The sequence below is a fragment of the Chinchilla lanigera genome, unplaced genomic scaffold (genome assembly GCF_000276665.1).
Source record: "Chinchilla lanigera isolate Chin_1 unplaced genomic scaffold, ChiLan1.0 scaffold00018, whole genome shotgun sequence".
NCBI lineage: Eukaryota > Metazoa > Chordata > Mammalia > Rodentia > Chinchillidae > Chinchilla > Chinchilla lanigera.
Window position 1 is genome coordinate 13,066,945 of NW_004955419.1, and position 14,161 is coordinate 13,081,105.

The window sequence follows — 14,161 nt, forward strand, 5'->3', positions numbered from 1 at the left end:
TCTTGAAAAAAAACATTTAAAAATTGTAGCTCCTTGAAAAGGCCCTGGGTCTAATCACCAGAACTGCAAAAGAAAAATGAAAAGAGAAGAGAAAAAAGAAAAGAAAAGAAATTCAGGACAGGCCTTGTGTTTGGGTCTGCTCCTGAGAGAACCTGTACAACTCCCAGACTCCATGGAACAAGGAGTCTTGATCCTACATGCGCACACGCTTGTTTGGCCAAAACTCCACTGTGTGCATGGTGATAGTTAAGCAAAGAGCAGTGGAAGAGTAGGACCCTAGAGTGGCATCCTGGGGGAGGCTGGTAACTTCCTGGGGTCTGCCCCACCTGCTAAGGTTCTCTGGGGATGTCCATGTATCTGTGCAGTGTGTAACAACTCCCACCACCTGGGGCAACCTAAGCATCCTCACTGTTTTAAAAAATTCACCTCATGGGGAGGTGATCTTTGTGTGATCTTCAGTAAATGCTTGGTGTCTCTGAGCCTCAGTTTCTTCGGTTCTACACAGGATAGTGCTAACCACTTGGTGGGTACTTATGAGGATTAAGTAATGTGCTAAGCAACCTGGTACATACATAGTTTGTTGTTAGTCTAACTCTGGTTCTTACCTGAGATCTTCTACAAGTACTATACTGGCATCTACAAATAGTTGCTGGCTTTTGATCACCATGGAAACCTTAAGCAAGCTATAAATTTCCCCTAATGAAGCTGAGTTATTTTCACTTTTCCCTGCTGTGCCTGTCTGGGTCTTGGATAGATTGAAAACTCCCAGAGGAGTAGCATTTTAGATGGTGTAGTCTGACCATTTATAATCCATGTCACCAGCCATGAGCTCTATGATATAGGCAAGAACAACCCGACGGAAAAAATAGAGAAGGCTCCATCTGTCTTTCTAGGGCACCGATCTCCCTCTGTATTTTTGGTGGTGTAGGAAACACCTGGAGGGTGGGCTGAGAATTGTGGGAGTTTTTTGCTTTGGTACTTATTTATTTACTTATTTTGATTCATGTTTGCAGTGCTGGGGAATGAACCCAGGGCTTTGTCCTTGCTAGGAAAGTGCTCTACCATTTAGCTAAACCCTGGCCGTGCATCCATTTAGAAAGAGGAACAGTTGGTCACTTGGTGCTATTCAAGGAACCACAGCAAGCTCCCTTACCTTACTGCCTTCACTGCACCTTCCCTTGGGTTTCCTAATTAATCTTGATTCCTTGCAGTAGGCATAGTCTGAGCTCCCCAAGTCATGAGCTGGACATGAAGACTTCAGATATGAATCTGGCCCAGCACCTATCTCCAGCAGCTCATGGGCAACAACATCACTACTTTTCTTCTCTGTAAGATGAAGGGTTTGGATGAGGATTTTGAATCCCTTTCAATTGTGAGTTCCTATGATTTTTGTGCAGTCAATTTTTGGATGAAAAATAGGTAAGGATGGGAAATGAGAGATGTCACAGACTTTTGTAAATATTATCAAAACACTCACATGGCATCTATGTTTTTTTCTTTAAGTTAAAAAAACTGTCATCTAAAGAAAACCCTGGCAAGTGAGTAAGTTCTACTGGCCTTTGAACAATAGAACATCTGAGCCTGATGTCTACAGTCTGTTCTACTTTAATATCTGTTTTGAAAATGCAACTTTGTTCTGATGCAATTAATACAATAGAGAAAATTTGAATACAATGCAAATTTTGCATTTACCTGTGTGTGATTTCACCTTTAAGACATGTTAGATGAAAGCAGAAAGCTGCACAAAGCTGAACAGAACTGAGTGGTGTCAAGAAAAAATTCTGTACCAAGGCAAGGAAGCTGTTATTTATTTATTTATTTATTTATTTATTTATTTATTTATTTATTTATTTATTTTAGATTTTTATTTATTTGAAACAGGGTCTCCCTAAGTGGCCCAGGCTGACTTGAATTTATGGCATCCTCTGCATAATGTGCTCTGCAAAGTTGCTCATCATGGATAGGGTCATGAGTGCACTGGCCCCAGCACAAGGATTCCAGGTGAGATGTGGATGTGTTAGATCCAGTGCTGGGCATTCTGCTTACCAAGCCTGTGGCACTGTTCACCACCCTGAGAGACTTTCTATTCTTAACTCAGAACACATCAAAGAGGGGGTCAAGAAGTTTTAATTACATTGACCTTGAAGTAAGTTAATGCACAAGAGTGTACTTTATATGCCCTGTCTTAGTTATTTTCCTCTCATTGCTAAGACAAAATACCTGATATCCAAAATGAAAAGGAGAAAGGTTTATGTACTTCACACATTGTAGAAGTTTCAATCCATAACCAGCTAATTCCAAGGCTGGGTGGCATCATAGAGGAGAAACAAGTCATGGTGGGCAGAAGGCAGCAAAGCAAGCAAAGGAAGGAGGGACAACCCACTTTCTGCCCCTTATATTGTACGCAGGTTACCTACCCTAGGGCAGGTGTAGCATTCACATCCTTAATCCTAGCCAGAACTATGCCAAACAATTCAGTGGACAGATTTACTAATCACATACCCTTAATCCCACCACCCTTAATCTTAGCATTGTATCATGAATCAATCACACACTCTAGATTCAACCACCTCTGAAAAAGCCCACCTATGACTGCATGAGGCTTTGGGGGTATATCTAGACACAAGCCACAATATGCCCAAATGAGACTTTATCAATAACTTAAGCAAACATCATAAGAAAGGCAGATATTTGTTGAACACTCCTGGTCCACAGCAACTGGCCAAGATCTCTGGGTGCTCTTGGGCTGCTACTGTAAGGGAAAAAGGAGTCCATTTCTTCACAGGTCCTTGCATCTTCACAGTCCAATGTATCAGAAAAAGTAAGTTAAAGAATCTGATTTAAAGTCACATATGAGACCTATGATTTGATGGGAAGATAAGGTAGAGGGAAGAGGTGGTACTGAAAGAAATAAAGCCATTTCTAGATAAAGGTGAATGCACATGCCAATGTGACCAGCACAGTCCAGGTTTATGTGTGCCCTTTCCTTTCCAAATGAGTCCTTGAAGCCCTAATTATACTCCACAAAATTGAGACTCCTCAATACATATTTTGTGCAACACCCTATGATATAATTAGAAACATATATTTAATCTTTGTCTTGCCCTCTGGTTCATGGCAAACCGCTCCTAAATCCACTGGAATTTCCTGAGCAATAGGAGCATCTTTTATTGTTCATAAGAGCCCCTTCCAACTGTACTATATATGCAAATGTATGTTAATAAGGTAAATCTTGATGGGTCCTTAGATAGCATTAGGATGGAGCCTGGCCTTCAGAGGAACCAGTGAGGAGACTACAGGGTTGGAAATTTTAGCCTCACCCAATTCCTGCGGAGGGAAGAGAAGCTACAGATTAAGTCAACAATGGTCAGTGATTTAGTCCATCCCTCCTCTGCCATGGAGAGTGGATTACTTCTGTCTCTTAGCCCTAATAGTGCACAAAGTCTATATCCTTACCGAAAATCTGGAACTGAATTTGTTTGGGTGAGAAATGCTGTTGACTACAAGTAACAGAACCCACATCCAGCAGTGGTTTAGATGAAACTGACACTTACCATGTCTCTTTACAAGGAGACTAGGAGCCATGGGACCCAAGGTGGTTTTGAAGTCCAGTGAGCTCATCTACATCCCAGTCTCTTCCTAGCTTCTGGTTTCTCTTTCTTAAGATGTTCTGTATTTTCACTCTTGTCATCTCAAGGTCTCAGGATAACTACAGGAGCTCAGCACATCCTTTTATCAACCTCCCAAAGAAGAAAGAAAGGAGCATGCACAAAAACTTCTCCTAAGGCTCTGCCTCATTTCTAAGCCCTGAAGATCCCAAGAGGACTTCTCCTATGTCCCTTTGGCCAGAACTGGGCTTGGAACTCAGAAAGGGTGACGGGATTTCCAGGGCTAATATATGATGACTTGTTCCTTGTACTGAAGGAGGGATCTTGACCCTACAACGAGCCAAGGGGTGGGTAATAGTTCTGAAGTTAGCCAGTCTTGACCTTGTCTCTCTCCATGCCAGTTTCCCAGTTTATGTGCATTTCTAATGCCTGAGCCCTTCCTGCAGGTACCCCAAGTGGAGGCCCCTCTTCTTTTCTTCTCCTTCCTATGAATACTACAATTTCCACAAGGACTGGTTAGCACTTCATAAATGATTCATGAACACAGCAACAAAAGCAATAACAAAAACTTTGGTTGGGGAGAAGTACAGAATTTGGAATAAATGCATTTCATAGACTTATGGAGCAAATAGAGATCAGAAGCTCTTTGCCAGAACTACATGTCAGGGAGTTTCATGAACTTTTGAAAATACATAGAATATTTTGCATAAAGATGTATATGAATTCTGAGCAGGTTGTGTCTTTGGTTTATGTCATACTCTGAAAGATTCTGCAACTCCCCCAGCAAGACTTGAACACCCCACCTCAAATGGCCTAGGGCACACTCGCCAACAACATGCACAGAACAGGAGTCAGAGCCTTTTATTGAATTGCATTCCAGCTGGGCTGAGCACCCACAACACCTGATTTCCAAACCACCTCCGACCATACTGCAGACTCCATTGGTTCTATTTTTAGGAGTCCAGTCCAAAGGGTGTTATTATTCTCTGTCTTCAGGCGCAGCCTGGAGTAATGGCCAGACTGTGGAAGGAGCCTCTCATAGTGACTCACCAGCATCCTCCCCTGAGTAATGGTCTGCGGGCACCATCACTCACTCTTGCTGACACCCAGGACTGGACAGAGCTGATCTTGAGTCAGTGGCTAAATGAATATATAAAACCTGGATTGGGGGTGGGGAGCTGGGGTGGAGGTATAACAGGTGCCCGCCATCCAGATTTACCACATCCAGGGGAAAAGGGATCTTATTTTTTGTCTTTTTGAGACAGGGTCTTGCTATGCAGTTCAGGCTGGCCTGGAGCTCTTTGTAGCCCAGGCTGGTCTCAAACTCACAATGATCCTCCTGCCTCAGCCTCCCAAGTGCTGGCATAACAGGTGTGCACCACCACACCTGCCCTGGGATCTTATTCATAAATCCTGGATGCAGTGAGCTATCCCAAGAATGGTAAAATTGCAAGCATCCCCTGCATAGCTGTCAGCATGTAGGTGGGAGTGGGGATGGGGAGAAGGGAAGAAGCCCCTTCTCACCTAGTGAGCAACAACCTCTTACCTATCAGGATGGAGAGATGACTCCTGAGTCGGGGTAGGAAACCTGAGTGAGATAGTTGCAGGAATGTACTCAGTCTTGGAATTCAAAGAGTATAAAATAAAGCCCAGGAGCGTTGTCACTATTCAGTCTCCCAGCTTAGCATCCTGTTTGCTAAGCCCCAGGGTCCCCAGGGGACCTCGGGAAACACATTTTCCCTCCCTGGTCCTCAGCTGGTTTCCCTAATGGGAACTGATGCAGTTACACTGGCTTGCTGATTTATATACTGCTTCCCAACAAAGGTGACTCCATATAGACCCCCAGTGTGGGACCTTAAATGCTATAGGGTTGGCACCATAGTGGACAAAAAAGAAGTCCCCTAAATGAGCAGGATTTGGTGGCCTCGATATTTCATTCCAATGATTCTGTAAAATGGCTGCCTTTGGGAACTGGAGAGCTTCATAAAAGGAAAAAAGTCAAGATTGCTTTTTCCATAGACATACTGACTCTGAGTCTTACATGGGATGGAGCCTGGAGCCTGGACATCCACACAGCACCTGTGCTAGTTGGCTTCCCATTGCTATGACAAAATGCCATTGCTATGACAAAACTCGAAGGAGGGAAGGTTGTTCTGGCTCACGGTTTCTGTCCAGGGTATGCTGGCCTGGCAGGAAGGGCATGGTGGAGCAAAGCCGCTCACCTTAAGGTGGCCTGGAAGCAGAAAGAGAGACAGAAAAAAGGGACTGGGGGACAAAATATATCCTTCAAGGACCCACCCTCTGTAGGGACCTACTTCCTCCACCTATGCCCCTACCACCTAAAGTTTCCAGGACCTCCTAATGCTAATTAAGCTACAATTATTGATGAGATTAGAACCCTGATGAACCCAGCACCTCCCACATGCCCACTTCGGAACAGTGTTGGATCAGGAACCTAGCCTCTCACACATGAGCTTTTGGAGATATTTCAGATTCAGACTCTAAGAGCTCCCCATGGTAATTGTGAAACAGCAGGTATTGGACATCCAAGATCAAAGCCAACCCAGTGTGCTGATAACTGACTCCCTTCTGTGCCACCCATTTGAGCCCTGGATGTGCAAATCCCAGAGGCAATGCACAATTCAAAAGGAAAGTAAAAGCTTTCTTGAACAATGGCGTTCAGACTCCAGCAGGACCCTCTCAGGGCAGCAGATTGCCTGCTTCCAGATGTTCTGAGTGAATTCGGCTCACAACATCTGTTGCTGGTCTCCTCTGAGAGGCATCATTTCCAGAGTCATAAGTCTATCAAAATCCTGAGTGGAAATATCACTATCATTTCGCTGGTGACAGACACAATACAAAGAGCAGTGCGCTTATTATCAGTGGAGAGAAGCACTGAAAGTGTTTTTGAATAACCTTGGAATGGTTCACGCAGTTCGTGCAGATTCATTATCAGACTTGGCCCCATTCCTCTCCAATGTGCCTTTGGCACTATTGGCTCCTGAAATTTGCATTCTTAGATGGAGGGTGCAGATGCCGGCAGCAGGCAGCTGAGATAGGTGAGAGGAGGGGAAGACTCAGAAGTGAGCCAGGTGACGGTTGCCTAGGAAAACAAGGATATTGCCTAGTTATTTAGCTGCAATGACTGAGTCCCAATTCTAGGCAGTTTAAGGGAAAATGGAAATGCACTAGGGTCACAGAGGAGCCCAGAGTTAAATCCGATTCAGTGTCATAAGGAATATCTCTGTCCTAGTTCTGCTTTTGGAATGGGGGCATGTGTCTCAGTCAAGCCCTCAAATGGGGACCATCAGTGGCTCCAGGTTGATGCTCCACCAGATTGGCCACTCAAGGGAAACAATGGCCCTTTGTCTTAGAAGTCTTGGGAAATGTCTGAGAGACTGGTGTCCTCTGTGCACCCCTGGACACCAGAGAACAGGCCTGGAGTTGAGTGGTGAGCATGGTATCACTCAAACAGAGGCCTGACATGATGCAAGTAGCTGCCTAAGGGACAGCGTGGGTGCTGCTAGTCAAGGAAGGGAACCAGGTGCTAGAAAGGCATGCAGAAGCTCTTCCCACCAGCACAGCACAAAGAAAAGCACTTGCCTTTGTCTTGATGTGCACTGTGTTCACTTCTGTGACAGATTTTCCAGATGGTTTCTTTCCCTGATCATCTTCACTGCTGGTTGTGTATTTTCAGGCAGCAACTACAACCCCTGCCATCTTTAAAGTTGTAGCTCCAGGCCTACTGTGTAGGGGCTTAAGAAATTCTTTTTGGCAGGGGGGATTTGAGAGAGGGTCTCTCTATGTAGTTCAGGCTGGCCTTGAACTGATGGCAATCCTCCTGCCTCAGCCTCCTGAGTGCTAAGATTACAGGTGTGTGTCACCACACCCAGAAAGAACTTTTAGTGGAATGAAGTAACTAGCACAGACCAGGGTTCAGAGAATCCTGACTTTTTTTCTGGATTCTGTTTGTCATTTGTGTGCAGTTTTGATCAAGTAGTACTTTCTTATCCTGGGTCCTCTTTCTAACCTATTAGAGAGAGATTTGTAAACTTTTTCTGTAAAGGACCAGATAGTATTTTATGTGGCCATAATGACAAAGGGGACATTGGCAGGACTTCTAAGTAGCAGCCTGGGAGAAAGCGAGCAGGTAACTTTTGGCAACAGGTGGGTGAAAATAAGTGAAGCTGTTAATTAAGCAAACAAGCTACTAGAGTGCTTGACAGAAGAAGTGGGTATGCATTGGCAAATTGGGTGAGACCAGGGCAAGCAAAGAAAGTGAAGGATCTGACCTAAAACTGACCCTAAACTTCATTACTTCTCCTTTATAGTCACAGTTTCCTCATAAGATCTCCACCCAAAAAGGGGGACATCACACATTCTAAGGCATATTTTGGGCCATGCGCAAACACATCCTTGTGTAGTTACTAAAATCCACTCTGTCCAGTAACCTCTGTCCCTCTTGGAAAAAGTACCATAAAGAATTAAAGACATTCCTGGGGGACCCCATAAAAGTGGAATATATTCTTTGTTAGGTACCTCTTCATCTATGGAGGAGCTGGCTTCCTGTCTGTAGAGTAGTCAACTTCTCCATCTCTTCCTGGGGCCACTTATGGGACAGGCAGCTTTGTGTCTTTCCTATAATAAACTTTCCAATTAAAGCTTTTGCCTATAAATTCACGCTATTGCTTCAGTTTTAATTTCTCACACCAGCCAACGAGAGTACTGGTTCTGCTACTGCAGAACAAAAGCAGCAAAGACAATATATATGTGAATGGGCATTGCTGTGTTTCAATAAAACTTTATTTATAAAACAGGTGGCCCACCAACCATAGCTTTATATTGATTATTCCCTTTAACTAGTGGCATGTGGTAGGCCACCATCATGTCAGAACTCAAAAATTTCAGATTTCAGATTTTTAGATTAGGGATGCTCAACCTGTATAATCCTCTGAGTGGCACCAATTTTTATATCTGTCCTTCAGTAGACTAGGATCTCTGAAGGCAGAGAGTTAAGCTTTTTTAGGTCTTCTGATGCCAATACCTGATACACAACCTGGCATGCAGTTGACAATCACTAAGTGTCTGTTAAATGAATAAATATCTTCTCATTACTTTCTAGGCTATTCCAAAAAACAATAATAAGCCCTAAAAGGCAAATAAAAGGATGGCAAAACCCTAAGTAGTTGTTACATATATGGCCAAGAGTCATTATATTTTACTAACAGAATGTTTCATAGCAATAAGCAAAATCTCAATCTCCAAAGAAAACTGGACTAAATACATAAACAAAAAAAGAGTGAACTTTAATTGCCAATAAACATATGGAAAAAGGATCCAACAGAGCATTACAAATGAGACACTTGCAACCTTATGTTTCACATTAGTAAAAATAAAGAAAAATAGCAATATTTGCTTTTAATGAGGTTATGGGGAAAGGGGCACTTGTTAGGGAAAGGAACATTCTCATGCTGCCGGTAGCATATTCCTAAATTCCAATGTACAGTATATTGTAAAAATGCACAGTCTCCACTAACCAACATACAGCTGCCAGTAATTCCTCACTATTTTCTGACTGATCTCTCTGCCTCTAAGAACAGACTAACACGGTCATGAGAGTTGATGATATTTTATCATTAACATAGGGAAAAGAGCCCTGGAAATTTTTTGGTTTGGTGGTAGTTTCATTCTTGGCCACAAGCCCGTGGAAACATTTTTGGAGAACAAAGTTGGTCATGATTTATAGACAGTCAACAAGTTCATTATCTGCTGTCCCATTTGGAAAAGGCCCAGCCATTACTTGAAAGATCAGCCAGGAAGGGGAATTTGGGCTTGCCAACTAGGAAGGGAAGTATTTACTGAGCACATTCTATGTGCCAAGGAGTTAGTTCTGTGATTTCATTTTATCTTTTCTTGGGCAGTCACCATTATCCCTAGTTTACTGATGGATACAATGAAAGGAACAAAAATAGGATATAAAGCAGGTTTGCCTCACTCCAGTAACCCATGAGAATTTCCACTGCAGCACACAGACCAGTCCTTAACCACCTAGCACTTAGATATATAATTGGTTGTTTAAGCAAAGCAGATTAAACATACCTATTCTGGTTGCTCCTCATTAAACTACTTTGAGTGAAAGATTGTGTGACACCCACGTTCAGTAACCTCACATCTTTCTCCAGGTACATAATAATAACCTGTCATTCAAAAGAGGGAGGAAAAAAATCTGCTTCTGAGCAGGACAGAGTGGCATAGGTTACTGGATGGATTCTTGCTTAGAGCAATAGCATTTAAGCAAGTTCTCAGTCAGGATACCTGCACATATCATGGTGATTGACTGGGGACAGACTGCCCTGTCCTGGCAGCTTTGAAGTTCATTTTAAGTGATTTCCTTCTGCACATTCTGTAAAATAAATACACAAGTCTCCTTGCCTTCATACCACATCATAAGAAAATAATGATTATTTGTTTGATGGCTCCAAGCCTCCCTCTACCACATCCCAGAGCTACAAACAGTGATTTTTTTTTTTTTATTTCCATGCCTTAGACGAGCCCTGTGATGGGTGTAAAGAACCTGAGTGGAATCTGAGACCAAGGTCAGGTACCAAAGGGAAGGACCAAACTCCACAAAAAAACAAAAACACCATCAGACTAGTTGGATATAACTCACTGGGTCCCATTGTTTTATTTTTTTCTTGGAATTGGTACCAATTCTCAGTTAAACTGCAAAAAAAATTTGGATTTGGTTTGTTGGAGATTCAACAAATAATAAGCATTTCATTTTGGACTTTTTTTTTTGGTGACTTTGCTTACTTTGAGTCCAATTCCTGCTTTGTTTGTATGTGTGTCTGTGTGTGTGTGTGTGTTTTTGTTTTTTTGTTTTTTTGTTTTTTGTTTGTCTTTTTGAAGCAGGGTTTGGCAATGCAGTTCACTCTGGCCTTGAGCTCACTTTGTAGCCCAGGCTGACCTGGGACTCACAACAATCCTCCTGCCTCAGCCTCCCAAGTGCTGGGATTACAGGCATGTGCCACCACACCCGGCCAATTCCTATTCTGAAGATAGGAGGAAATATAAAATCATCTGCAGATATTTACAAAACAATATAGCCAAGGAATATAATTAACCATTCACAACTATAATCAAATTATATCACTTCTGTCTTTCTTAGATGATGACAAAGAATCTAAAAATTATCTGAAAACTTTTCACATTAGCCTTTTCATTTTATCTCCTTGGCATATTGTATGCCACTGGTCTACAGATGAGGTGTTTATTGGCAAAACTAGCTAACTAATTTATGGCTTGCCTGTATTGCACCTAGCGATTCTGTCTTCTTATGTGAGTAGATTTGAATACTGGAGTTGAGACAGGCTAGGTGGAGATATTAAAAGATTTAAAACAATAAGAGAAAGAGAGAAATAATTAGAGTACAGTGCCTGCTAGAGTGGGAGAACATTCTAGAACATTGTTTAAGGAAGACGTTATCATACTGTTTTCTGTTCACACTCCCTCACCTATACCACTTACACAGCGAACTTCTGAAGCCAGGTGTGATTACTGACTACCTAAAACGTGGCTTGTGTGAACTGAGGCATATTTTAAGTATAAAATATACATGGGTTTTTTTTTTCCTTTTCCAATCAAATTTTATTGGTACATTTTAGATATATACAATGATCACATTCATCATAGAGAATTTATACACAGGATTTTGAAAATGTAGTTGGAAAGACAAAATGTAAAACAACTCAAAACAATTTTTTTATTGATTACATATTGAAATCACACATTGCACTATATCAGGTTAAATGAAGTATATTATTAAAATTAATCTAATCTGTTTCTTTTTACTTCTTTATGATTACTAGAAGATTTAGAATTACATGTGCTATTTATATTATACTGTTTTCAGTGGAAAGCACTGATCTAGGGCTGAGTTCTTCCATGCTTCAGAAAATCTGTAACACTCCGTTATAGCTGGTTTGACAGTTCTTAATGCTTAACTAAGGGGCATGACTCCAGAAGACAGCAAGACTGACACTATTCATTATTCCATTTTATTTTATTTTTTCTTCTCTTCTTTCTTTCTTTTTTTTTTTTGAAAGGGTAAGAGCTCTCACTATGTTGCCCAGACCGGCGTTGAACTCATGACCGTCCCACTTCAACCTCCCAAGTCGTTATGATTATGGGCATGCACCATCACATCCGATTTATGAGTCCGTTTTCTGTTGCCAATAACTCAATCCCACGGATGGGGTGAGTTATAAAGAAAATGTTTATTTTGGCTCGTGATTCTGGAGGTAAACCATTTCAGGGTTTCATTTAATGACCGCCTTCTTGCTGGTAGTGGCCCAAGGCAGCTCGGGCACCATGTGACATCACATGACAAAGACAGAGGATGTGTATGGATACCTCTGTCTCTTCTGGTCTCTTTTCCCCTTCTTCCTTCTCATCTATTTTTTTCTTTGTCAACAGTGGGGATTGAGCCCAAGCCTTTTACACTGAGCCCTTCCCCAGCCTTTTTATCTATTATTTTGCTTTGAGACAGGCTCTCATTAAGTAAATTTTCCACATAGGGCTTGAACTTGCGATCCACCCACCTCAACCTTTCGGAGTGCCGGGATTCCAGGAGTGTACCACCACGCCCAGACCCCCTTCTTATCAAGTCAGCAGGGTTCCATCATGGGGGCTCAACTATGGTGGCTTTAATCCTAATCACCTCCCAAAGGTCCCACCTCTAAACACCATGGTAAAATTGGATTTCTACTTTCTTAATACCTGTCAGAGGGGATTAAATTTCAACACCTAAAACCTTGTGGGACACTCCCTCAAACCATGTTTAACCCATTGCAACCTGCTCGAGCAAAGTGGCTACAGCCATGAACCAGTAGCATAAACCCAGGACACAGATTATTCCAAGCCCCCCCGCAACACACTTATTTTTCAAGAGCAGGAAGAATTTATTGAGAGAAAGCAAGCTTCTGTCTGAGAGGGACAGAAGGAGCTCAGAAAGTGGGTTGCCCACCAACCCCACTTCTCAACGGTGTTTTATTAAGCAAAGCCACGATGTGAGGCATGTTTAAGGTGGGACAGAACTATAATCAATCAATAAGATTATAAGTAGAGTCGCTTAGGTAATACTGATTCAATGGCAAGTCATAGGATGGGTGTGGGGTGGGACAAAGCTATGGTCAGCTGATAAGTATAAAACAAGTATAGTCACTAGAGTAATATTGATTAAATGGGGATCAAACGGGGAAACAAGTCATGTGGCAGGCACACATGGGCAGATGAGGACTTTCCTGGAAGGGGTGGGTTAAGGAGGTTTGGTCCTCCACGCCAAGGTCATTGATGCCTACTTAGAATATCAATCACTGCTGTTCATCCTTAGGGGAAATATATGGGTGAGTAGTTCTTCTTGAAGTCTGACCTTCAGTGAATATGCCTGCAGCCACAGTTGTCTACTGCACTGACCTCTCAAGGGCTCAGCCCTGTCTGACTGCCAATATCATTTCTACCTATCTTAGCTATCTATAATATTCCTTCCTCTCTGAAGAGGTACCCCTAACTACCATGAGGGGGCAAGTGTCGAAGATCCACCTGGCTACTTCCAGCTGAAGAGGGTTGTAGGTGTGATCGGCAGTCAGAGATACTCCACAGAGTATCTGTCCAAAGGTCCTTGACACCAGGTGTTCTTGTCTTGGGTAGACATACAGCTTTAAGTCTGGAGAAGACAAGGCTACAGAAACAGTTAAGTATGCATGGGCCAAATAATAAAACCAACAGGATAATTATGAATATAGCCAACAAGATTTTCCACCAGGAGGAGCCAGTAATAGCTTTCCATAAAGAGAAGAAGATCCAGGGAATTTCAGAATCTGACATGTCATTAGCCTGTTGTCTAGTATCTTGAACAGATATTGAGATACTAGCAGAAGGATCAAGAATGTACACATAACAATCAGCTTCTATAAGTGCACAAGTTCCCCCTTGGGCTACTGTTAGAATATCTAATGCCATCCGATTTTGGAGGGCTTGCCTCATTAATTTTACTTCTTCATTCAGAGAGAGACACCTGCTATGGTGTCATTTAAGGCCCACTGAGTATAGTTAGTTAAGGCCTCGATGTGTTCCTTAACATTCTCTAACCCTAGGGATGGGATAAAGATAGAAGCCAGATGATCATACCGGGGAAACACATTTCTAGGCCACCGCTGCCATAGGTGGGGTAAGTTTGTGGATTTGTCAAAATTTTGGCACTTCTACTTGTAACCATGCAAATCCTAGCATGCATCTTTCTAGCCATCCAAGGAGTAGCCAGGGCCACAAATTGGTTCCACAGAACCAATGAATGCCACTGGGGGCTTCCATCTATTTCCAGGGTAATTAAACCAGTTTGTTGCAAACCAGTCTTCAGCCTGTAAAGTTACTGTGCACATACATTGTTCAGGGAGGGGGGTGTCTATCCCAAGTATTTAGTAGAATTAGACCAATGAGAATACGAGTGACTTTTCTGTTCTCAACATAAGGGGGTCTTTCTACTAAGATATCCT